The sequence below is a fragment of the Callithrix jacchus genome, chromosome 1 (genome assembly GCF_049354715.1).
Source record: "Callithrix jacchus isolate 240 chromosome 1, calJac240_pri, whole genome shotgun sequence".
Classification (NCBI taxonomy): domain Eukaryota; kingdom Metazoa; phylum Chordata; class Mammalia; order Primates; family Cebidae; genus Callithrix; species Callithrix jacchus.
The window spans coordinates 129,373,634-129,400,034 of NC_133502.1; the positions used below are offsets into that span (position 1 = coordinate 129,373,634).

The window sequence follows — 26,401 nt, forward strand, 5'->3', positions numbered from 1 at the left end:
AAATGGGAGTTGGAAAAGCAAAATAAGACCTTTGAAGCCACACAATGTCTGGTCTGTTTTGGCTAACTTCATTGTAATATGACTGACATTATAACAGGTAGCAGGATAATTCACGTCAGAAACAGTACAATTCCATGTTTTATTTATAACAAGGAACCGAATGTGCATTGCTGTAATTCTGGGCAACCACTTCCTCACTGACTAGAGAAAGTGAAGACTCGGTCAATTGTTGACCTGAAAGCATCAAAATGGCTATTGTGCAGGACCAGGTTATCAAAGTAATATTTTAAAACCTGAGCCTTTTAACTCAAAAGGGCAAGCTAAGAAGTTCTTCTTTTCCTTTACCTAAGATCTTAGCAGTCTGTCTCGTGGCTTCTAAAATGACATCCAGCTTGGTTCTCCAACATGTGTGCAAATGGAACCTGAAGCTTAGTAATCATCAGGGTAGGGGTAGGGAAATTATGGCTCACCTACTAAGCATGCATCTATGTTTAGCTGAGAAACCACTGATCTCCCATTTTCTTTGGAGAGGAGTATTTCTTTGACTCTTTGATCAGTTGTGAAGATAAGGAAAGAAAAGAAAAAGACTGGTTGAGTGTGGTGGCTCATGCCTGTAATCTCAGCACTTTGAAAAGTCAAACTGGGCAAATCGCTTGACATCAGGAGTTTCAGATCAAATTGGGCAAAGTGGTGAAACCTCTTCTGTATTAAAAATATACTTCTTTTCATATGCCCTCAACTCTTACAACATTCATATACACCATAAAAATTAGTTGGGCCTGGTGGCATGTGCCTATGGTCCCAGCTACTCCTCGGGAGGCTGAAGAAGAAGGATCACATGAGCCTGGGAGGTTGAGGCTGCAGTAAGCCATGATCATAACATCGTATTCCAGCCTGGGTGACAAAGACCATGTTTCAGAAAAAGAAAGAAAGAAAGCAGAAGTCAGGATTGCCACATTTTTTAGTATAAAGAAAAGGATTGTTAGAACTTCCCTGTGGATTTGGGACTAAAAGTTTACAGGTTCAATTACCTTGCTAAAAAACTTGCTTACTCTCCTGAGGTTTGCCACCATGCCCCTCCTTTAGGAGATGAAGAGTTTCAGCTTTGACTTATTTAGCTGGGATATAACCAACTCTATATGGCTGTCACTCTTGAAGATTCTCAACACATTCTAAGGGCATCACACTACCTTGTGTCCAGAACTGTTTTACAGTACCTGAAGGAAAATTTTCTTGATGAAAGTAACAGTTTTTCAGGCCTCTGCATCCAGACCCATTTCAAGCCAATGTCCAAGACTGCAAAATGCCAAATGTCAGACTGATGATGCATTGTGCTAAGACCTAACTAACTCTTTGATTCAAAAGGATGAGTTTAAAAGAAAGAAACCAAGGGAAACCACCATTTCCTCAAATCTAATTGAAGGTTGAGAGGGATCAAGGAAAATTTCAATAGCTTGGAAGTTAGCCCCCAGGAAAACAAATGAAAAGGGCCTGGAAGAAAGAAAGGAAGTCTTGCTGATTAGCTTTCCCTGTGGAGAACTTCTCTGCCACTTGGCTTCCTTTGATGAGATTACAGACTTCTGAAACTGGTTCCCACCAGGAAGGTAGACATGCTGAAAGAACATCCTTCCACGTAGGCAGGGAACACATTCTTTGTCCTTGGGAAGGTATACTATTTTGCTCTCTGAAATGACATGATCATGGTTTCAGCCCTGAGACCAGAGCTATGCTGCAGAAGATTCTGAACCAATCTAGTCTAAGAATGAAGTTTAGGTTTATCTTGGGGAAGCTGTAATAATTTCAGATAGTTAAAATTACTGTATTTTTATCTTCATAAAATTCTTCAACATGATACAGAGACTAATGATTTTCTTACATTGTTTGTTCTTGAGGTTGTTCCAGTTGTATTTCTCCATGGATCCCCCCTTCCCATTTGCCCACCCCAACTGGGTGAAAGATACAAGCTAACTCTGTGTTGATTTGGATACCATAACCTAACTAATAATTACTGCCACCTCTTCTTTTCATCTGCCCTCAACTCTAACAACATTCATATATACCAATTCATACTTTTATGATTGAAGATACTTAGAGTTGAACAAGACTTCAGTTTTCAACTTTCCAGCCTAAGGAGAAAGCTCCATTCCTGACTGACAATCACTTAAATCTTATTTAAAACCCTCAGTGTCAGGGGACATTCTTGGTTGACCTTAAACCTGTTTTGGTATATTCTGTCTTTTTATTCGCCATCCTCTACTGATACCCTGTCCTCATTTCTCCATTTATCCCAACCTTAAACATCATTCAAGGCCCAATTTAAATTCTGTCATTTCCTTAGACTAAAGTCAATCATGTAAGCACATAAATTCAGTAGTTATACAATCTTAATCAGTTAAAACCAGACATAAATGTAGAGATCTTCTAGTACAGTCTCCTCATTTTATAGATGTGGGAACTGAAGATAAAGGAGGTCTCTGATAAGAAAGCAGGACTTATTCTACATTTTGATAACCTCTCTAATGCAGTCTTATACAATATATTTGTTTAATACTGCAAATATATCTGATTACCACAATTGCAAGCTCTGGAAGGCAAGGATTGTTATTTTTGTGTCTATACTTTACATGGTAGTTTATATATACAAAGTTGTTCTAAGTGCTGCCCATTAGAACTTTCTGTGGTGGAGTAAATTTTTTACATTCTGTGCTGTCCAGGATATTAATCACTAGCCAAATACAGGTGTCGAGCATTTGAAATGTGGTTAGTACAACAAAGGAATTGGATTGTTTAAGTTATTTCATTTTATTTACCTTACTCAACTACCTTTAAATTATTTAAATTTAAATAGCCATATATTGCTAGCAATTACTATATTGAATAGTGCAGTTTTCATTCATTTCTTGATTCACGTCAACTTGGTAAAAGTTTGAGTACATTTGTTGATTTTTAAAATACTTTTTGACAGTATAATAGAGGTCTACAGATGAAAGGGGCAAAATCTCATCACCTTAATTAATAATGAGAGCACTGGTTCAAGGTCACATGGCTAATTAGGAACAAAACTGGCACCAGGGCCCAAGCCTGACTATAGCTAAGTTGTATTTTTGTTTGTCATAATGCCTCAGGGGAAGTGGGAGGATGAATCAGATAGTAAGTGGAAAGGAAAACCAAACAAAAACTATATATATATACTTTTATGTACACACACACACACACACACACACACACACACACACACATACACATTCTCATTTCTACAATTCTCATTCATCCTCTTTCTCTGCATAGATAAGAGAACTGTAGAAATCATACAGAAGAAAGAAGAAAAGAAACATAGAATCATTCTAAATGCCCATCAGTGGTAGACTGAATAAAGAAAATGTGGTACCTATACAACATGGAATACTATGCAGCCATAAAAAAGGTAAGATCACGTCCTTTGCAGCTGGGGGACATTATTATAAATAAACTAACCCAGAAACAGAAAACCAAATACTGCTTGTTTTCGCTTACAAGTGAGAGCTAAACTACGAGAATGTATGGACACAAAGAAGGAAACAACAGGCACCAGGGCCTACTTGAGGATGGAGGGTGACAGGAGGGTGAGAATTAGGAAAATTACCTGTCAGGTATTATGCTTGTTACCTGGATTATTAAATAATCAGTACACCAAACCCCTGTGATATGCAGTATCATGCTGCACAAGTACTTCTGAAACTAAAAATAAACCTGCATATGTACCCCTAAAACTAAAATAAAAGTTAAGAATAACTTTAAAAAGAGAAAGAAACCTAAGCAAAAATAGAGAAATTTGTCAATACAAGAGAATGAAGATGAAGAAAGGAAAAAAAAAATCTCTGCATTCATCCATGAGCCCGTGTGTAAATAAAGAATTCCCTTTTAGAGGCAAAACAATTTACTGTAATAAATCAGGGACTATTGCATAGGTGTAGTAAAGGATCACACAATGAAGAGAGCTTTGTAGTTACTGAACCATGACAAAGTCTTCATACTAATGAATTACATTCCTCAAAAACCTTTGTCAAATCAGTCAAAGAACTCTCTCCGAATGAGCATGGAATGTTAACATCTGGTTCACCAAATAGAGATAACAGTTTCATCTGACCCAAAGCCTTAGTTAGTCAGGCCTTTATCCCTCCCTGTTGTCGGCTGATCCCACTTTATCCTTCCTTTTGCTTTGCAGCTGCTCAGTGAAGGAGAGAGTTCATTGAAGAGTATTGAATTCGGTGACGTGTAAGAGATCCGGGAAGTAGAGTGCCAGTCAGTGGAAGTGAATGCTTTTTGGAAGACTAAAAAAGGCTCCAGATGCTCCTTTTCCATACAGGGTCCTGATAATCTTAACAGCTTCAACAACCTCCCAAGAGAAATAATTCCTGTATAGACTATTGCATATCATTAAATAAGAGAAGCAACTAGTTTTCAAAAGCTCAGTGGTGTTCAAAACGGGTTGCTACTTTGTTTATTTCATGGTATTTTGTGTTTCATAGAAAGAAGGAAAAACTAAAGTCAGTAATATCATTATTGATAATACATATTTTGTCTCTTTGTATATTTTTCCATTTTGTCTGGTAAGTAAAATGAAACTGAAATTTTCTCAAAGTGTATGGGTAATTATTTTCTTACTAATTTGATGGATTTTTCAGTTAAATCATAGGCACAGCAAGCTTTTCTTTTCTGTCTCAAATGCTACTTTATCTGTTGACATGGCATCATTCTCAAAGTCACAGGCACAAGTTAGGATTTATTTGTTTAGGATTGTAAGGTGAGGGGTCAATTATCAGTCCCTTCCAAATCTCAGGATGTCTCTCTTCCTCCTACTCACCTTCTTCTTCTGGGTTTCCCTATTTCATATGAATACTACCACCCTTGCTGACAACTGCATTAGATGTGTGTGTGTTATTCTGGTTGAGTCCTACCACTAGATGATTACTTCATGAAGCTGGTTGTCTTTCCACAGTGTCTCCTATGTGTCTCTCCCTTCTTTTTGACTGCTGCCCTCAACCACAGTGTTGTTAAGTTTTCTATTTTCCTATTACTGGCACAAGTCTTAATTCTGAAGATCAGAACTAATTGTATTATTCTATAGTTCACAAACTTTCTGTGGTGTAAAGTAACTACAAGTAAGGAAAGGAGAAAAAGAAGGAGAAGAAGAGAAGGTGAAGAAAGAAGAAGAGTAGGAGGAAAAGAAAGGAGTAGGAGGAGAAGGAAGAACTGGAGTGGAAGAGAATAGAAGGTAAATAAACTTTATACAAGAATTGAGCATAAAGTACTGGTGGTAATTCAAATCAATGCATAAAGTATAATTCATGCAATAGTTGTGAATATTATGCTGAAAAATAACTTTCAGATTAATTAGAATGTTAAATGTAAAAAAGTTCTTAAAAATACTTGAGAAATGTCTGAAATTATGACATAATATTAAAATTTAAAAGGTCTAAGTAAACAAAGCAAAATAATAAAGGATAATGTAAAAGATTAAACATAACATAAACATTAAAAATCAAACCACAAAATGTGTGTGATCAAAATTCAAAAACAAAGAGCCATCTAGGAAAATATATTTCCAAGGTAAATGGTGTACAAAGTGGGAATGTCTGTAAAATACAAAAATCTCTTACAAATCAGCAGAGAAAGGAAGAGTCCAATAGAAAAATTGACACACATTATGGAAAGGGAATTCATAAAGAGTGACCTATAACATAAAAGTCACAGATCTACTGCATTTTTTCCCTCTATGTGTTCTTCACTGTTTCTGCTTATAAAATCCATTCCCCTTTCAAGATTATATTTTTCTAGTTTATATTTTGTTTTGACTTTAATATTTTAATTCACTCAGCATTTGTTTAAATGTATGCTTCTACATTAGAGTCCATTCAATGGTAGACTTTTTCCTTCTTCCTAGATTGTAAACTCCTGAGGGCAGGAACAATGTGCTACTTATTTTCTTAGACTCTGCAGCGTGTAGCAAGTGTATGGGACACAATCCTCAGGTCAAAAGAGGTACAGAGAGATAATCAGAGAAGTTTTGAGAGAGGAGTTATCTTTTGAGGTTAGTCTGGTAAGTCTAAAGTATTTTCAAGATTCTGTTTTTCTTTTTTTCCTTTTGTGTGTCTCCTTTGGCTTGAATGTGGCTTAGAGGCAAAGAAATATGACATAGCAAAAGAGTTCTGAAGACAGATGAAAATTTACATTCTGACCCTATCGATCCCTTATGCCCCTCTGAGTCTGTATTCTTTATCTATAAAATAGATATCACTGCTTACGAGGTTTTTGGTAAGAAAAAAAATTCATGCTTATAAAGTGACAAAATATTGAATCCATTTCCTCATTACTGCTTAATTTTTCTGCTTTTCTTCATTTTTTACCCTTGGCCTCTTTTTTAGTGAAGTAGAAATGTGGCAATATGTGTGAAAATATCTTGCAACTGGGATGCTTTTGAATATCATAAAGCACTATTAATTTAAATTTTGGATATTTAAATATAAATTGTTTTCTGTGCTTTCCTTAACAATAAATTGAATGGAAATAATGTTTGGGTATAATGATTCACCATAGGTCCACAGAGGTAAGGAAATGGAGAAAAGCTAACTGTGAAAGACAGGTAATTAAAAACGATTGTAATGCATTTGAATTGTGTAATAGAAGTGGCATGAACTTTGGGGACAGATAGATATGAGTTTGTGTCTCAACTTTGCCACCTACTCTGCACAACCTTGGACAAATTACTCACCCTCATCAAGACCCAGTTTCTCCACCTGTCAAGCTGGGATTCATAACATTCTCAAGCCAGGGGTGTTATAAGATCAATGAGATAAATAAATAAAAGCATATGATAAATAGACATTAGGAAAATATTTTCTTTCTGATTCTTTTCTTTCATCTTAGAATAGACAACCAGACTGATTAGTAATAATATCTTTGGATATTTAGGTGTTTGACATGAATATGATTTCTTAAATGCCCAACCAACTACCAGTGAGTGACTTAGGTCCCAGAGAGAACAGATTGTTCTTTAAAACACATTCAACTTGATCTTCATGTTTACAAAAGGATTTTTGGATTCATGCATGTCTTTTGGCACATGGTTCAAATCTCCAGGCGTATTCAGCTAATCATCTCAGTTTGTCTTGCAGGCACACAGCCACTGTTTGGCTCTTGTGAAGACTGAAAACATTGTTTACTAATTTCTTTGTTTTAGGGCCGGTTATCATTAGTTGTTATCAGTGCCTGCTTTGTAAATTTTGTGAGCTGTAAAATCAAGTACTATATATTCCTGGGATGTTTTTTCCCACTGAGAGTATTTAAGTTAAATGTTTTTTTAATAGTCTGGGAGGGCAGATGCTGGCAATAAAACAATTTGAAATTTTAAAAATAAGTAGCACATTTATAGCAATTATATGTGAATGTTATTAGTGATTAAATATAGTAATACAAAATAATACATCTAGGGTAAAAAAATACTAATCATTATAAGCCAGCAATTTTTAGTTCTTTTTGTTTTTTAATAAAAAATGCTGTATTTAGGGAGAAACAAGGCATTATCAACTACATTTTTGTCAGTCTGATTGGTGCATAGTGAAGTGCTTGCATTGCTACCTCGTCACTAACATTGTTAGTTAAAGAATCTGATTCCAGTCTCTTTTACATTCTCTTTAGATGTGGCCTGGAATGAAAAGAGGCAATACTTCTTTTCTTCAATAATAAAACACTCTCCACATATTATTTTCCCTTCTTTCCTAGGCCGTGGAGATACAGGTTTGCTGTTTCCTTTACCTATATGTCCTGGTCATAACTTTATCTGTCCAGGAAGAGTTTAATGATTAGCCTTAGGTGGTTTTTTATTTTTTCTGTTAGGGAAAAAATATAATGTTTGTGAGTATACAATGGTCATTTATGTGCTTTATAGAAATTTCATTTAATTACCTAAATGGTATGGGTGTGATTTTCCTCAGTTCAGAGCTTAGAAAAAAGGAGGCTCAGAAAGTTTCATAAATTTTTTTACATTCTTATTGTATTAGTAAGTGAGCTGAAATTATAACCTGGGTCTGTTATAAATTCTTTCCAAGCTGGTAGGGTATTGAAGTTTTACATTGATTTGCTAGAGTTCTTACATGGCTATTTTTACTGATTAAAAGATTATGTAAGGATAATGATTCATTCTTGGAATAGGGACTAGGGGTGGAAGATCAGGCTTTTAATGGGGAGAGATGAAGAACTTGGGTAACAAGCTTTTCAAATGTCTGTCATATAACCAGGTGAAATTGAATATCTGGGACTTAATTGCCAGAAAGAGTGACTAGGAGTGGAGATAGAAATTTGGGAACCTATAAAAATAGTTGCACAGCACTTGCATTTTGGCCTTTTGTTTTTTTGGCTTTTTCCCCCATTCTCGGAGTGGTGGTGGGGTTCTGGAATTAAGAGAGGACTAATTTGACATGTGGGAGATTCTGCTCTAAAGAATACAGATGTAGCTATGACAGCAAAGATGCCATGCCATTAGTGGGTAGAAGTCAGGTCATGTTCCTCAAGATTATCTAAACCAGAAATTATCAAGCTTTGGTGTGTGTCAGAATCACCTGAAGAGTTAATAGAGAATAGAGACCCAGATGGGTAAAATCTGGACCTCTGTGTGTGTATGTGTGTGTGTGTGTTTACCAAGATCTAGAAAAGATTCTGATAGATCCCAAAATTTGAGAAACACTAGGCTAAACCATATTTTGAAAGTTTTATCTCATAGCTAAGTAATGACTATGCTATAATTATATGCCCTTTTATATAACTTAGGAAAATCTGCTAATTCAAAACTTGAATTAAATTTTTTAAATGTTTTTTACAATTACTTGAGGCTGACGAATACATTCACACAATGAAATATTTCTAAAATGATTCTATCTTGATTCTTCTAGTGAGGTGAGGATTAGCACATCCAGGACATCTAGGAAATTCTCCTCACGGTCGGCTTTTCCTGTGGGAAACAGGGTGAGGAAAAGGAAATGAGTCCCAATCCTCCCTAGAGGGAAAACTTATGCATATTTTGGAATCAGAGGGTCAGATGCCAATTTAATCTGTGGTCAGGAAGTATATACCTGTTAGCTACATGTTTTTTTGAAATAGGCTGTACTTGGCCAGATTACAAAAAACACTGTTGTTATGCCATCAAAAAGAGAAGCTGACTTACATGTGAATAACACTTATTAAGGGGGATTTTAGGAAGCTGAACACTTGAGAAAAGCAAGCAACAGTGAAAAGAATATCTCTGCTTATCTTTGTACAAGCCAACAATTATCCTCCCACTCCCCCAAACTGGGCTAGGATTAGATAAGGCAATCAGTTGTAATAGAGTTGATATCTGGGAAGGGGAAGTTTGAGTCATTCAGAGATAAACCTCTTATTATGGTTTCTTTTCCTTGATCATCTTTATCCTTCCACCCCACCCCTACCTTTATGCATAGTGGTCACTGGTGGGGTGAGGAAGGAATGACTTTGGAAGTGCTCCTTAACTAAGCTTTTGTGTGCATTGTCTGAGGCTCACAGCATTCTTATCAGCAGGCTTTCCTGCCCTGTCATTAGGCCTAGTGGCAAAAGAGGCTCATTCTCATGAACTGACCCATGCTGCGAGCAGGTCACCTCAGATGGAGGCTTGCTGCTTTGTTCAGAGGCTTCTGAGATTCCCAGATGTTGTAGCAAGATGCAAATATGAAGAAAGGCTTTCATTGCTCCCCTGTTCAAAATGGGATTCCATCTGATGACCAAATGCACGGTTTCAGAGGGGCATGGTGGAGTCTTACCTTCTACAATTGAAATTGCAAAAAGAGTCTCTTTGTGAGAGCAATAGTTAATTCTCTCTGAATGTTACTACAGTTTAGAGAGAATAAGTATTTTTCCCTCTCCTTTATATTTCCCCTTCACTTATGCTTAAAAACAGGTAATTGGAGCAGGGCTTCGAAGTGTAATCTTGCCCAAAGGCTAAGCTTGCCACCTAATGACACAGGGTTGTTCCCTTCCTTATTGAGGCAGTCTTGCACTCATTATCTCTAAATTAGTTCCCCTTTCTCCTTTGGTTTATTATTCATCCACGTCCTCCTTTTTCATTTGGATTTTTCCAAGTGAACCATGACAAACTGTGTCTTTGTGAGGTGTATGTCTGTGCAACAGTGCATCTGTGTGAGTGAGTGTGCTGCCTACCCGCGCCCCTCGTTTACATTAAGTGTTTATTTAAGCCAAGGCACTGGAAAATGGACAAAAGTCTTCGGCGTTGATTGCCTCATACTGATCCCACGCCAATCCAAGGAGGAATCTAACTGAAAAGTAGAAGGAGCTGTGAGATTGAGTTGCAGGCCTTCCCTTGTCAAGGCCAGTTGCAAGCAGCTCAAACTCCGAGAAAAGAGAGGAAACTAGTTTTTGAATGAAAACTGAGCGTATTTGTGTGAAAGCATAATCAAAACTTTAGCATCCTGTTCCATTGAAAGTTTTCTGTGCCATTCATGTGATATTGTATCCAATTGGACTTATAAAATGAGGTAAAAAGAAAATACTGAAGTAGCTTTCTTTGTTCAGACCTGGGTCAGAATCCCTGGTACCCTACTATTGCTTAGTCCTTCTGAGTCTTGGTTTCTTCATATGAAGTAAAAATAATATCAACTTTACAGGTATGTGGTGAGGATGAAAGGAAATATTTAAAGTACTTAATGCAGCGCCCCTTACAATTTAGATAAATTATATTTTAAAATGGCCGCAGTTCTTGATTCCCTTATAATAAACTAAATCAAAGCTTGGAAGGTTTTGACTTAATAGCTTGAAAATATGAGTTCACATCTTTTTTCTGTCTGGGACCATTTCTTTCCTTAGCTTGAAAGGGTACCTGGCATTTTCACTGCATACCTAGCCCTCTGCTGGACAGAGTTTATACTTTTACACACTCTGCAAAGGCATATTGTTATTCCCGTCTTACAGATGAGAAAATGGAGGCTCAGAGAGGTTGAGTAAGTTGCTCAAAATTTCAAAGGAAGTGGTGAAGCAGATATACAAATAAAGGTTTGTCAAGTCTCAAAAGTGTATAATACAATTAAGAATTATGGTATACCTTATTCACCTATGTCTGGTTTGAGATAGTTATTTCCTCAGATACTGTGTAATAAAATCTTCTGATTCAGAAGGTTAGTAGACTTATTAGTACAAGAGTTAGCAACTTTGCCTCACTGCTTAATTCCTAGAGTATATATGTAATATGTATATTAAATATATCAAACTTATTCTTGATATTATTGGATAGATTCAAGTACTTCCTGTTTACCAAGATGATTTTCTCTAGATGACTCTTTCACACTGCAATGTTTTTTAATACTTGTGCAAACTCAGCAATGGCTGATAGTTATTTCTATGAAGTAGGTGAGATTTACCTCTTGTAAATCACATTCTTTTCTCTCTTCTTTATTTTATCTTAGCATCCCAAAGGTTATCATTTCCTCTTGCCTTTGCCATATTACAGCTCAAATTTCCTTTCTCTTCATTCACCTATGGGTGCCTCAGTGTTCTTCTGACTCTGTAGGACTGACAGACCTGTGTTGCTGGTTATGCTCTATTACTTTTTGGCATTATCCTCATCCTTATCTTTCAAAAGCACTTCTTCCTCTACCTTTTATCTTTCTTCCATATGACCAGAGTTAGCAGAGAGGGAATGCAATAGAGTAGTATCTGGGCATAGGGTTAGACATAAAGATTCCATTTCTAGCTGGGTGGCCTTGGTAAGTAATTCAACATCTCCATGCCTCATTTTCTCACCAATAAAAACAATCCACTTGTAACTTCCAATGATTCTTTCTTTGCCAGAGCTCAAAAGGCCATTTTTGTGCCATGAACCCCATCAGATGTACAATCTCTTATTCAAAGAGAGAGTTGATAGCAATTGTAATATATATATAAAGCATTTTCTATTCATGAGATTAGTGGGCAGACATCATTATCACCTGCTCCTTCGAAGACAGTGACTTGGGCCAGGTCACCTGGCTAGTCAGTAGCAGAACCAGGGGCTGAATATGATCTTCTCCATTTCTCCATTCTGAATCTTACGTTCTTTGCTCTATACCTCAGCAGAGTAAGGTCAACTGGCTGAGGCATGAAAAGAGAAAGATCAAAAGGTTTTTTGGATGTGTCTCTATGTGAACTGTGCTGGGGGAGTGAATTGGTAGTTTGGGACTGTGTATAGAAAATTTAATGATAGAAATGATAGTATGGATTTTTCAAAAAGAGAAAAAACTTCCTAATTAATTATTGTTTCATGCCTACAGTTTCCCTTAAACATCTGTAGGACAACATCACAGAAAGACAGTGTGCTGGGAGTGAAACCAAAAACTTAATTTCAGCTTGAAATTTCTGAATTTTTCAGTTAAAGAATCTAACATTAAAAATTACAGTGCAAGCAACCACAGCAGCTTAGGGAATTTTCTGTGTTTTCTGGAAGGTATTGTCCCGAAAATAAAAACTATTCCTTATTTAAAAATCCATTCTAGGGTTTGTTCAAAGATTAACTTATACAGTCCCTTGAGTTACAGGGCTAGGGACTTACTATTTTTTTTTTTCTTGTCAATATTAATAACTTCTTAGATTGATCCTGTCCTGCCCATGGCAGATAAATCTACTTTAAATCTGTCTATTGTGTGCTCAGTAGCTTCTATTCGTCGTAAAAGAGTTCATTCTCCATTAAAAGAACAGTTACATATTCTAGATTCTTTGTGAAAGAGTCAAATATATTTCTCTTTGTTCAAGAGTGATTTGTTAGTTTTGAGTGAAAGGCGAACAGGGAAGTGTTGGGTGGTTTCACGACATGTCACAGAAGTCTAGTGTAATGCATTTGGCTGAACCATTTCTCATTTTAGGCTTAAACCAATATTCATTTTTAAAGGAAATTCAACCCATATGTATCTGCCTCAGTGCCCTTGTTGGCTCCTATTGCTAGGAATCAGGAAATTACTTTAGCTAACATTACAAAAGACCTAAAGATCAAGTGAATTTTAATCTTGGCAAATGTAGCTTCCACTCTGAAAGGTGGAACATAGGTTCCAGGTAATAACAAAAGAAAGATAAACATTATCAGTAAGTGTCTTCCATGATAAGAAGGCCAGAGAAGACTGTGCACATTCTAAGAATTATTGATTGTTTCATTTTTTCCCAAAGACAATGTAATTTGTTCTTTAATGCAGATTAACACCTGTGTAGTTGACAGTACAAATTGTTCAAGCAAATGCAGCTATACATGCTAAAATCTTAGTCTGAAAAGTAATAATACGTTAACATCTTTGATTTTGACTATTTGTGCCTTTCTTTTTTTTTTTTTTAATTTTTTATTGGATTTTAGGTTTTGGGGTACATGAGCAGAGCATGCAAGACAGTTGCGTAGGTACACACATGGCAGTGTGCTTTGCTTTCCTTTTCCCCTTCACCCACATTTGGCATTTTTCCCCAGGCTATCCCTCCCCATCTCCCTCTTCCACTGGCCCTCCCCTTTTCCCCCCAATAGACCCCAATGTTTAGTACTCCCCTTTCTGTGTCCATGTGTTCTCATTTTTCATCACCCGCCTATGAGTGAGAATATGCGGTGTTTCATTTTCTGTTCTTGTGTCAGTTTGCTGAGGATGATGTTCTCCAGATTCATCCATGTCCCTACAAATGACACAAACTCATCATTCTGATTGCTGCATAATATTCCATGATGTATATGTGCCACATTTTTCCAATCCAGTCTATTATCAATGGGCATTTGGGTTGACTCCAGGTCTTTGCTATTGTAAACAGTGCTGCAATGAACATTTGTGTACATGTGTCCTTATAGTAGAACGATTTATAGTCTTTTGGATATATGCCCAGTAATGGGATTGCTGGGTCAAATGGAATTTCTATTTATAAGGCCTTGAGGAATCACCACACTGTCTTCCACAATGGTTGAACTAATTTACACTCCCACCAACAGTGTAAAAGTGTTCCTTTTTCTCCACATCCTCTCCAGCATCTGTTGTCTCCAGATTTTTAATGATCACCATTCTAACTGGCGTGAGATGGTATCTCAATGTGGTTTTGATTTGCATCTCTCTGATGACCAGTGACAATGAGCATTTTTTCATATGATTGTTGGCCTCATATATGTCTTCTTTCGTAAAGTGTCTGTTTATATCCTTTGCCCACTTTTGAATGGGCTTGTTTGTTTTTTTCCTGTAAATCTGTTTGAGTTCTTTGTAAATTCTGGATATCAGCCCTTTGTCAGATGGGTAGACTGCAAAAATTTTTTCCCATTCTGTTGGTTGTCGATCCACTCTAGTTACTGTTTCTTTTGCCGTGCAGAAGCTGTGGAGTTTCATTAGGTCCCATTTGTCTATTTTGGCTTTTGTTGCCAATGCTTTTGGTGTTTTGTTCATGAAGTCCTTGCCGACTCCTATGTCCTGGATAGTTTTGCCTAGATTTCCTTCTAGGGTTTTTATGGTGCCAGGTCTTATGTTTAAGTCTTTAATCCATCTGGAGTTAATTTTAGTGTAAGGTGTCAGGAAGGGGTCCAGTTTCTGCTTTCTGCACATGGCTAGCCAGTTTTCCCAACACCATTTGTTAATCAGGGAATCCTTTCCCCATTGCTTGTTTTTGTCAGGTTTATCAAAGATTGTATAGTTGTAGATATGTTGTGTTGCCTCCAGTGCCTCTGTTTTGTTCCATTGGTCTGTATCTCTGTTTTGGTACCAGTACCATGCTGTTTTGATTACTGTAGCCTTGTAGTATAGTTTGAAATCCAGTAGTGTGATGCCCCCTGCTGTGTTCTTTTTGCTTAGGATTGACTTGGTGATGCGGGCTCTCTTTTGGTTCCATATGAAGTTCATGGTGGTTTTTTCCAGTTCTGTGAAGAAAGTCAATGGTAGCTTGATGGGGATAGTGTTGATTCTGTAAATTAGTTTGGGCAGTATAGCCATTTTCATGATATTAATTCTTCCTAACCATGAACATGGAATGTTTCTCCATCTGTTTGTGTCCTCTCTGATTTCGTTGAGCAGTGGTTTGTAGTTCTCCTTGAAGAGGTCCCTTACGTTCCTTGTGAGTTGTATTCCAAGGTATTTTATTCTTTTTGTAGCAATTGTGAATGGCAGTTCGTTCTCAATTTGGCATTCTTTAAGTCTGTTATTGGTGTAGATGAATGCTTGTGATTTTTGCACATTGATTTTATATCCTGAGACTTTGCTGAAGTTGCTTATCAGTTTCAGGAGTTTTTGGGCTGAGGCGATGGGGTCTTCTAGATATACTATCATGTCATCTGCAAATAGAGACAATTTGGCTTCCACCTTTCCTATTTGAATACCCTGTATTTCTTTTTCTTGCCTGATTGCTCTGGCTAGAACTTCCAGTACTATATTGAATAGGAATGGTAAAAGAGGGCATCCTTGTCTAGTGCCAGATTTCAAAGGGAATACTTCCAGTTTTTGCCCATTCAGTATGATATTGGCTGTTGGTTTGTCATAAATAGCTTTCATTACTTTGAGATACGTTCCATCGATACCAAGTTTGTTGAGGGTTTTTAGCATAATGGGCTGTTGAATTTTGTCAAATGCCTTCTCTGCGTCAATTGAGATAATCATGTGGTTTTTGTTTTTGGTTCTGTTTATGTGGTGAATTACGTTGATAGACTTGCGTATGTTGAACCAGCCTTGCATCCCCGGGATGAATCCTACTTGATCATGATGAATAAGTTTTTTGATTTGCTGTTGCAATCGGCTTGCCAATATTTTATTGAAGATTTTTGCATCTATGTTCATCATGGATATTGGCCTGAAGTTTTCTTTTCTTGTTGGGTCTCTGCCGGGTTTTGGTATCAGAATGATGTTGGTCTTGTAGAATGATTTGGGAAGGATTCCCTCTTTTTGGATTGTTTGAAATAGTTTTAGAAGGAATGGTACCAGCTCCTCTTTGTGTGTCTGGTAGAATTCGGCTGTGAACCCGTCTGGACCTGGGCTTTTTTTGAGTGGTAGGCTCTTAACTGCTGCCTCGACTTCTGACCTTGTTATTGGTCTATTCATAGTTTCAGTTTCCTCCTGGTTTAGGCTTGGGAGGACACAGGAGTCCAGGAATTTATCAATTTCTTCCAGATTTACTAGTTTATGTGCATAGAGTTGTTTGTAATATTCTCTGATGATGGTTTGAATTTCTGTGGAATCTGTGATGATTTCCCCTTTATCATTTTTTATTGCATCTATTTGGTTGTTCTCTCTTTTCTTTTTAATCAATCTGGCTAGTGGTCTGTCTATTTTGTTGATCTTTTCAAAAAACCAGCTCTTGGATTTATTGATTTTTTGAAGGGTTTTTCGTATCTCAATCTCTTTCAGTTCAGCTCTGATCTTAGTTATTTCTTGTCTTCTGCTGGGTTTTGAGTTTTTTTGATCTTGTTCCTCTAGCTCTTTCAATTTTGATGATAGGGTGTCAATTTTGGATCTCTCCATTCTCCTCATATGGGCACTTATTGCTATATACTTTCCTCTAGAGACTGCTTTAAATGTGTCCCAGAGGTTCTGGCATGTTGTGTCTTCGTTCTCATTGGTTTCGAAGAACTTCTTTATTTCTGCCTTCATTTCGTTGTTTACCCAGTCAACATTCAAGAGCCAGTTGTTCAGTTTCCATGAAGCTGTGCGGTTCTGGGTTGGTTTCTGTATTCTGAGTTCTAACTTGATTGCACTATGGTCTGAGAGGCTGTTTGTTATGATTTCAGTTGTTTTGCATTTGTTGAGCAGTGCTTTACTTCCAATTATGTGGTCAATTTTAGAGTAGGTGTGATGTGGTGCTGAGAAGAATGTGTATTCTGTGCATTTGGGGTGGAGAGTTCTGTAAATGTCTATCAGGTTTGCTTGCTCCAGGTCTGAGTTCAAGCCCTGGATATCCTTGTTGATTTTCTGTCTGGTTGATCTGTCTAATATTGACAGTGGAGTGTTAAAGTCTCCCACTATTATTGTGTGGGAGTCTAAGTCTCTTTGTAAGTCATTAAGAACTTGCCTTATGTATCTGGGTGCTCCTGCATTGGGTCCATATATGTTCAGAATCGTTAGCTCTTCTTGTTGTATCAATCCTTTTACCATTATGTAATGGCCTTCTTTGTCTCTTTTGATCTTTGTTGCTTTAACGTCTATTTTTATTTGTGCCTTTCAAAGTAAAAATTATGAATGCATGCTGTTTACCTTGAGGAGGTTTACTGTTTTGGTGTATATTTTTCATACAACACAGGTAAGTTTGCCAGGTGTAGTGGGTCATGCCTGTAATCCCAGCAATTTGGAAGGCCAAGGCAGATAGACTACTTGAGGACAGGAATTCGAGACCAGCCTAGCCAACATGGTGAAACCTCAGCACTACTGAAAATATAAAAAAAAATTTGCCAGGCATGGTGACAGGAGTCTGTAATTCCAGGTATTTGGGAGGCTGAGGCAGGCACATCGTTTGAACCTGGGGAGGCGGAGGTTGCAGTAAGTGGAGATTGCACCACTGTACTCTAGCCTGGGCAATAGAGTGAGACTCTGTCTCAAAAAAAAGAAAAGAAAAGTTTTGGAGAACAAAAGATTATATTTTTATATCATCTTGAAAAACAAACAAAACTACCTTATACTATCTTCTAAATTGATTAATTCAAGGAAAATATGGCTTCACAGAGCATGTGCGCTACTTTTTCTAATTTACTCTAAATATTTGATGCTTGGAACTTCTGTATTTCTCTCTTTAGCTAATTCAGCCAAAGATCTATCTGTGGAAAAACTGTCTTCATATTGACTGTAGTTGGCCTAAATATGGTGGTAAGAATATTGAAAACCGAGCTATTCAGACCCAGAGCTGGACTGACAACTTGGTGCCGAGAGATAGGCACACAGTGTGGTGACTTTCTGGAGGTAACTTCTGGCATTAGTTAAAGCAAGAGTCCTGGACTAGATGAAGTCAGGATGCAATTTGTTTAGTATTATGAGAACTTGAGTATAGAGTGATTAGGTCTTCTTTCTCGTTGGAGCTTAGGCATGGTCGGAAAGCCCACTTGCCCTTTTAAGAAGTCTGCAAGATAGTTTCCTCCTGCCAGGTCCTAGAAGCACCCAAGCAAAAATCACATTGTAGTAAGTCTTTGACCACAGATACTCCTCTAAGCAGTGGTTCTCGAAGTATGGTTTCCCAGCCAGTACCATCAGCTTTACCTAGAAGGGTGTGAAAAATGCACATTTTTGGGTTTCATCCAAGAAACAATCATAAACTCTGGGAGTGGGCATCAACAATCCATTTTTTTTTTTTTTTTTTGAGACGGAGTTTCGCTCTTGTTACCCAGGCTGGAGTGCAATGGTGCGATCTCAGCTCACCGCAACCTCCACCTCCTGGGTTCAGGCAATTCTCCTGCCTCAGCCTCCTGAGGAGCTGGGATTACAGGCACATGCCAGCATGCCCAGCTAATTTTTTGTATTTTTAGTAGAGACGGGGTTTCACCATGTTGACCAGGATGGTCTCGATCTCTTGACCTCGTGATCCACCTGCCTCGGCCTCCCAAAGTGAATAATCCATGTTTTAACAAGCCACCCAAGTAGTTCCAGTGTATGCTGGAGTTTAACAATCATTAGTCTAAAGCAGTTGACATTTTCAGAACTTTGATGTAAAACTCTACAATAGTATACTATAGTTGCTTGAATTTATGCATACTTCTATGAATTTAGGCACATGTTCTATGTGGGCAGTTAGCTATTCACTGCATGTTTTAAAGGGATAATGGCTTATTTTGTCCCTGGGGGTTTCAATCTCTAACTCTCTGGTCAGTATGGTCAGCTCAACCTTCAAACAGTGGTTATCATCTGTGGTTTTAACCTTGCCTAAAAACATTCCTCAGAAGAGTTAAGTTAGATTCAGGTGGCCCAATACGGAAAGGATGCCTGACAATGTCTTTCTAGGAAGTTCTGAAGCAATAGGTCATGTATTTGTGCTACTGCTCCAGTGGTAACCTTTTGGACCCTAATGGAAATTCTGACTCTCTTTGGGTCTGATAAGAAAGGACCCAGATTTCTAGAAGCTGAAAGCCCTTGGGATAAAGCTCCAACCCTTCTCCACTATCAGAATATAGTAATCTTCTAGAAATACTGTTTTAAAAACTTTAAATTCTCCTTTTAGCAAAATTTCACTGAAATTGTATTTGTTTCTGCTTAATAGAATATGGCTTTATACCTTCTGTTTTTGTACATATTCTGTGGATCTGTATATTTATACAAAAGCCACTTATCTAAAAATACACTAAACTATTATTGCTCCTATTCTCGCATCAGAAAGTTACTCCATCCTGACCCCTTATGGACACATATTCTTCAGAGGTCACTCCAGGCAAAGGAAGTTTTTATGGCTATTTGGGCCTTAGTTAAAATCCATATATGGTCATGTGGCTGGGGAGCTGAGGCTGTGCCACCTGTGAGCCCCAGGGATCCCGTTGTTACTTCTAGCTTAGGTGTATCTTCTGTTCCCTGAGCTGCATATTGGCCTCCATTTCAGTTTGTAAGATGAGAGAGATCTTCTTTCAAAAATGTAAGCGCATCAGCCACCAAGTGATACTAGTGTGAGGTAACCATATGATAGAGAAAAACTTCCTGCTGGGAAAGAAGCCAAATCCTACCAGTGGCCAGCTTTGGTAGAATATACTCTGTAGGCATATTTAATTGAAGATGAATATGCTCAGAGTGTCAGATACACAAAGTCATCCAAGTACTTAATGAGCAATTTTCTACCATAACATATGCTCAAAGAATTTAATGTCAGGCATTTATACATTATTTGGGTTGTTTAATTTAATCCTTGCATTAACCTAATGAGGTAGGGAATCTTATGATCCCTTAGTTTGCAAGAGAGTAAACCAAAGATTACAGAGGTTGGGTGACTCATGTCAAAGAATAAGTGGAATGAGAACTGCATTCTAACCTTGCACCATGTATTAGTCTGCTTTCATGCTGCATAACGATGTACGTGAGACTCAGTAAATTACAAAGAAAAACAGGTTTAATGGATTCATAGTTCTATGTGGCTGGGGAGGCTTCACAATCACAGTGGAACGAGAAAGGCACATCTTACATGGTGGCAAGTAAGAGGGAATGAGAGCCGAGTGAAAGGGGAAACCACTTATAAAACCATCAGATCTCATGAGATTTAAATTTGTCCCATCATTCAATTATCTCCCACTGGGTTGTTCCCACAACACTGGGAATTATGGGAGCTACAATTCTAGATGAGATTTGAGTGGAGACATGGTTAACCCATACCAGACCATTCACTTAAAAACCCTGTGCTATTAACCACGGTATCAGCAATTCTCAATCTAACAGGCCACATACTCCCAACTCTTTTAAAACAAATATTTGAGACTCCCTTTATGATCTGGAAATAAAATGTATCAATAATGTCATCTATCTACACACAAAACTTTAAAAGTTGTGCAATGGAATACTGTTCAGCAATAAAAAGGAGCAAACTACTGAAACTCAAAGCAATATGGATACATCTCAAAAGCACTATGTTAAGTAAATTCAAACACAAGAGTGCATTCTTTGTGATTCCATTAGTATGATATTTAAGAGCAGTCAAAATCAATTGATGGGATTAGAAATCAGGCACCAGTTGCCTTTAAGAGTAGAGAAGGGAGAGGACTGACAATAAAGAGGCATAAGGGGAGTAGAATGACATAAATATTCTATATCTTGATGGCGTTTTGACTGTATGATGCACATATTTGTCAAAGTTCATCAAGATGTACACTAAATATTTGCATTTTACTGTTTGTAACTATAATTCATAAAATAAAAATCAATATAAAACTAATTTATAGGAGAAATAAAAGGATTTTAACATAGTATATGTGTTAATGTTTAGGCTGATGTATACTTGAAGACATAATAAAGTAGATACTTGCATCTACTATTAATAAATTTGGTTTTTCAATTTGTAATTTTATATTGTCAAAATATTCTTTTTATATCATATTTTAAAGAAATTATTCACATGTGCATACATAGGGACTCATTTAGAATGAGGCAGCCTCAAATGAAGACAGGTATAACGTATCATATTAGGTTCACCAATACCATGACCACTGTTGTTGATGAATTGATGAACTACTCTTGGAAATGTTCACTAAAATTTTTCTACTTTTTTTTCTCAATTTACACAGTAGTTTTAATTCTGGAAAATTTAATGAATAAACTATGTGAAACATATTTGTATTTATAAATAAAACAGTTGAATTTAGATGTCAGGTAATTATACATTGAGTGTTTATCTGTAAGAATTTCTAGATATTAAAAAAAAAACATGTGAAATGCGGAACACGTCTTCACTATGGAAAAATTTTCTCGTGGCAGTATGTCTTGTATCCCCAGCCCTTGTCCATCAAATGTATGTAGCACTCTGCTGCAATCATTGTGACAACTGCAAACTGCACACATATTGCAAACTCCTCGGGGGAGCAGCACTAGCTGAGCTATGCTTCAGATAATACTATAAATTTAAAGCTTCTTCTCAAGTGCTACCCCTTGTGCTAAGCCTTCTTTAACCTTTCCCAGGCTCATTAACATATCCTTTTCTGTCCTCTTAGAATCTCAAGGATATTTTTATCTTAGAAATTATCACATTATGTTTTATTTTTAGGAATTGTTATTCTAATTGCCTATGTCTCTCCCTAAATTATAAGGTCCTTCAGGCTGGAAATATTTTTAAAACCCAACACAGTTCAGGCATGCATTTGTTGAAAGCATGCATGAATGAATTAAAATAATATTGAATGCTAACATCAAATCTACCAAGTCCACATGATCCACAAAAAAGAACTGATTTTATTTTATTATTTGTTAAACACATACTATTATGTATTATAGTTGGGCTTTTTTAGGATTAGAACAAACCGAGATTGAGAAACAAATAATTATTTTAATGAGAACTCTTTTGAAATGTACTGGCATTAAAAAGGTAAAGGAGGAATATTTTATATAAAGACCTTCTCATTTCCTTTTACTGGATATTAAGATGTGATAAGTGCTTTATCAATTTTTAACCCCAAGGATTCTCAGTATTATGCAACAAACAAACTAAAAATAGGAAGTGGCAAGATTACATAAGGAGATCTATATTTATTTGAGAAAACAGAATGTGATTCTTAAGATACTGCTTGGTGTCACCAATGGGAAAGTCTCACACAGGCCATTATGCCCAGAAGGGAAGCTTTATTACCTCTGCCCCTAAAGCCTTATCTAGGTTCTTACTTCTTGTTATCTATAAACAATCTCAACCTGGTCAGCATTCTGGTTGCTAGTCATATGGATGTGTCATCATCCTAATCATTAAGTGGGCTCTAAAACTGTGATTAGATGAACTTTCCCGATTTCCAATCCGTCTTGCTGTTGAGAAGATTGAATGACTTTTCAGACCTCTCAGCTCTTCAGAAACAAAAAGGTACAGTGTATGTATTCATCAAATCTCAGGCAAGCTACCATGGCTTTGCTCTGCAAATATGAGAGTTAGGATCTGTCTGTTTACTTTTCCTTATAAACCAGTAAGGGTAATAGAATTATGATTCACAGAAAGACTCACATTTTGATATATGTTTTACTATAAATGTAAACAAAAATAGAACACTAGAGAAAGGTCACAGTTATATGTATATAAAGCTCCTTTTGAAGATTTTTTTTCTTTTACATGAAAGCTTGGATGGAATTCAGATATGGTTTGGGGAAGCCAAAAGCAAAGGCCAGATCTCTTACAATCTGCCCTATCACTCTTTGGGGTGGTAGGAAATTATTTCTGAATATAATTTTGCTGAAGTTTTGGCTGGGGTATTCTGGAGACAAGTTTAGTGGACCCTTTGGGATTACCAGGCACTTGGACTCAAGGATAAGATATTCTAATTTTGTCATTGTATTTGGGGCATTTTAATGACAAAGAATCTTTAGAAGTCTCTTGGAATAGTAGTTTTCGGGCCAACTGAGAACACTTCAGTGTGTACTTTAATACATAACGAAAAAGCCTCTGTTTTCAAAATACCTTTGTTCATGTATTTCATTTCTCTGGGCATTTTATCTCCACTTACTAACATTTGTAAAGATTCTTAGAAGGTATATTGGATAGAATCTGGAAAGCATATTGATTATTTCTGGAAAAAGTATACAGCAGTGCTTCCTAAACAAGGGGAAGCATTCTTATGATATCTTTGTTCCATAAATCGTTATTACTAATAACATTTTTAGGAGAAATAAAATGACCCTGCAGAATTAGGTAAGTCCAAGGGTTGTAAATGTACAATTCCTTGTGCAGTTTTCTCACACACTATTGATCAATACTCGGTCAAATAGCAGACCTTGTGGGGGTTCTCTCTCTGTTCCTCTTTCTCCTCTATGGCATTCAGCCCTAGGAACTCTAGTCATGATATTCTTTCCATATTTTCAGCTTCTTCTCCACTCAAAGAGTCAGGCTCCATTTCCCATCCTTGTTCTAGGGCCTGGAAATCCCACAATAGAAAGCTGGGGCAGTCATAGGTCTTCTTTCCATCTCCCAGTCATCACTGTCTTTTGTTACCGAGTGTCCAACGTCTGCAAAACTGTCATTTCAAATTTTTAGAAATTTATTTTTTGAGGGAGTCATACTCTGTCACCCCAGGCTAGAGTGCAATGACGCCATCTTGGATGACTGCAAACTCTGCCTCCTGGGTTTAAGTGATTCTTCTGCCTCAGCCTCCAAGTGGCTGGGATTATAGGCATCTGCCACCATGCCTGGGTAGTTTTTGCATTTGTAGTAGAGATAGGGTTTCACCATGTTGGCCAGGCTGGTCTTGAACACCTGACCTCAAGTGATCCACCCGCCTTGGTCTCCTAAAGTGTTAGGATTACAGGCATGAGCCACTGCACCTGGACTTATTTTGTTTTTTAATTGTTTCAGGTGGCAGTATATCTGGTGTCTATTACTTCATCTTGGCCTTGAAGTGTCCTCCATTTGTGGATTTAAAAATTATAAGGAATACTTTGTGAATATGTAATGCATATATAGTATGCTAATACCTGTTGAGGTGTTAGCATCTCTATTGAGTGTATTAGTTTTATAGTTCTCCAATAACAAATTACCACAAATTTAAGTAGCTTAAACAACACGAATTTACCATCTTATAGCATTGTAGGTGAGAAGTCCAGTACAGGTTTTGCAGGCCTAAAGTCGGGGTCTTGGCAAAGCTGCATTACTTGGCTCTAGAAGAGGACTCCTTGCTTATTTGTGCTGGCAGTATTCAGTTTCTTGTGCTTGTAGTAGAACCGAGGTCCTTTTTTTCTTGCTGTCTGTAGACTGAGGGCTTTCCCCAGCTTCTTTACCACATTCCTTGTCCAGTGTTTTCTTTTCATCTACTTTGAAAGCCAGCAATAGTGGATTGAGTTCCTCTCACATTGCAGTACCCAGAAACCACTCTCCTACCTTCTTTTTGTATCTGTTTTTTAAGGGCTCATGTAATTTTCTAGATAATCCCAATAATTTCCCTATCCCAAGGTTCTTAACCTTAGTCACACCTGCAAAGTGTCTTTCTGCAGATAAGGTAACATCCATAGGTTCCAGGGATTAGAACCTGAACATCTTTCCTTGTGGTGTTGGTAGTGGGGAGATTATTCTGCCTACCCTACTGGGCTACTACAATGATCTCTTAGCTAATATCCATCCCATTTTACTCTGCCTGAATTATTGTTCTGTCTGGTTGCCTTTTTCTCCTTTTCATACACCTTTCACATTACTGCCTAAGCTTTCTAACCACAGCTTGCCATGAATCCTATGCTATCACTATTTGCAATTTTATAGTCATACAATGCTATTTTATGTTTCAGTTACTTTGTTCTCTTTCTACTTTATACAAATTTTTCCTAAACGTTTCTGATGATAAGAATCACATGTGATGCATATTGAACATAACTGGCCTCTATTAAGAACCAGAGAGGAATCTGAAAAGTTGCATGAACATACAAATAAATCTAATTATCAGGCAAGTTTTACACACACTGAGAAAGCCCCTTCCTCTTCTATTCTTTTTCCTTGCCGGTTGTTAAACTCATCTTCCAGGACTTATTTTAGGCATCACCTTTTGAATTAAACCTTTTTGGATCTCATTGTCCCTGCCAATCAAGGACAACGTCAGTTCTGAATTTTGGTCCTCCACTGTATCGCACAATTTCCCTTCATCATGGTACTTATCAAATGTAGTTGCACCTATTAATTTACAAATACAGATTTCCCTACTTAAGTATTGAGATTTAAGAGAAAGTTGAAATTAAATTCATGAAATCCACTAAAACAATCCAAGATAAAATCATCGTTTTAAGAAAGAACAAAACTGAATTTCTACAGCTGAAATATTCACTACAAGAATTTCATAATACAATCAGAAGTATTGACAGAATAGACCAAGCTAAGGAAAGAATCTCAGAAATTGAATATGCTGTTGAAAGAAATCAGAAAGGACACAAATAAGTGGAAAAACATTCCAGGCTGATGGACTGGAAAAATCAATATGATTGAAATGGCCACACTGCCCAAAGTAATTTACAGATTCAGTGCTATTCCTATCAAATTACCAATGTCATTTTTTCACAGAATTAGAAAAATGCTATTTTAAAATTTATAGGGAATCAAATAAGAGGTCACATAGCCAGTGCAATTCTAAAAGAAAAGAAAAAAGAGTTATCACACTATTCAATTTTGGATAATACTGTAAGGCTGCAGTAACCAAAACATCCTGATATTAGTACAAAAACAAACACATAGACCAATGGAACAGAATAGAAAACTCAGAAATAAACCAGGCAGGAGAATCGCTTGAACCAGGAGGCAGAGGTTGTAGTGAGCCAAGATGGCACCATTGTACTCCAGCCTGTGCAACAAAAGTGAAACTCTTTTTCTTTTGGTGTCACCATTTTTTCTTCTCACTTGTTCTAATATAATCATAAATGTTCACTTCAACATCCCAAGTGATTTACTGATGCATAGTCAGGGGACTTCATGACTCATATAGTGTTGTACTCTCATATAGTCACTTACTAGATTTATGTGGATTTGGGAGTTAGGTTGCCAACATAAGACCAACAGCTGAAGGAGATGCCGAAATGTGAGAAGCACAAAAGATGCCACACCTCATAGATTTCATGTCCAAAAGCTCTGTTCAGGGGCATGGTACCACAAAGGTAAGCACAGGAGACAGTCTTCATTTCATTTGGAAGAAGTACTGAATGTCAAGCAGTGTCTTGGTTCTTTCTCCAACACCCTCATGTCCTGGAGCAAGGGAGGTGCCACATCTGAGGGTTTTTACTTTCTGGGCTTCAGAGAGAAACTTATTATATTCTGTCTCCAGGGC

At 37.1% G+C, this 26,401-nt stretch overlaps 1 long non-coding RNA gene across 1 annotated transcript in view; it reads left to right on the forward strand.

Moving 5' to 3' along the window:
- LOC103793377 (uncharacterized) overlaps window positions 1–4,620 on the forward strand; it is a 384,615-nt gene extending 379,995 nt beyond the window's left edge. Inside the window, exons 11-12 of the long non-coding RNA XR_013526722.1 lie at window positions 3,289–3,424; window positions 4,205–4,620. This is a non-coding gene — a long non-coding RNA (uncharacterized LOC103793377). The remainder of the gene's footprint in view (window positions 1–3,288; window positions 3,425–4,204) is intronic.
- Window positions 4,621–26,401: the final 21,781 nt, after the last annotated feature.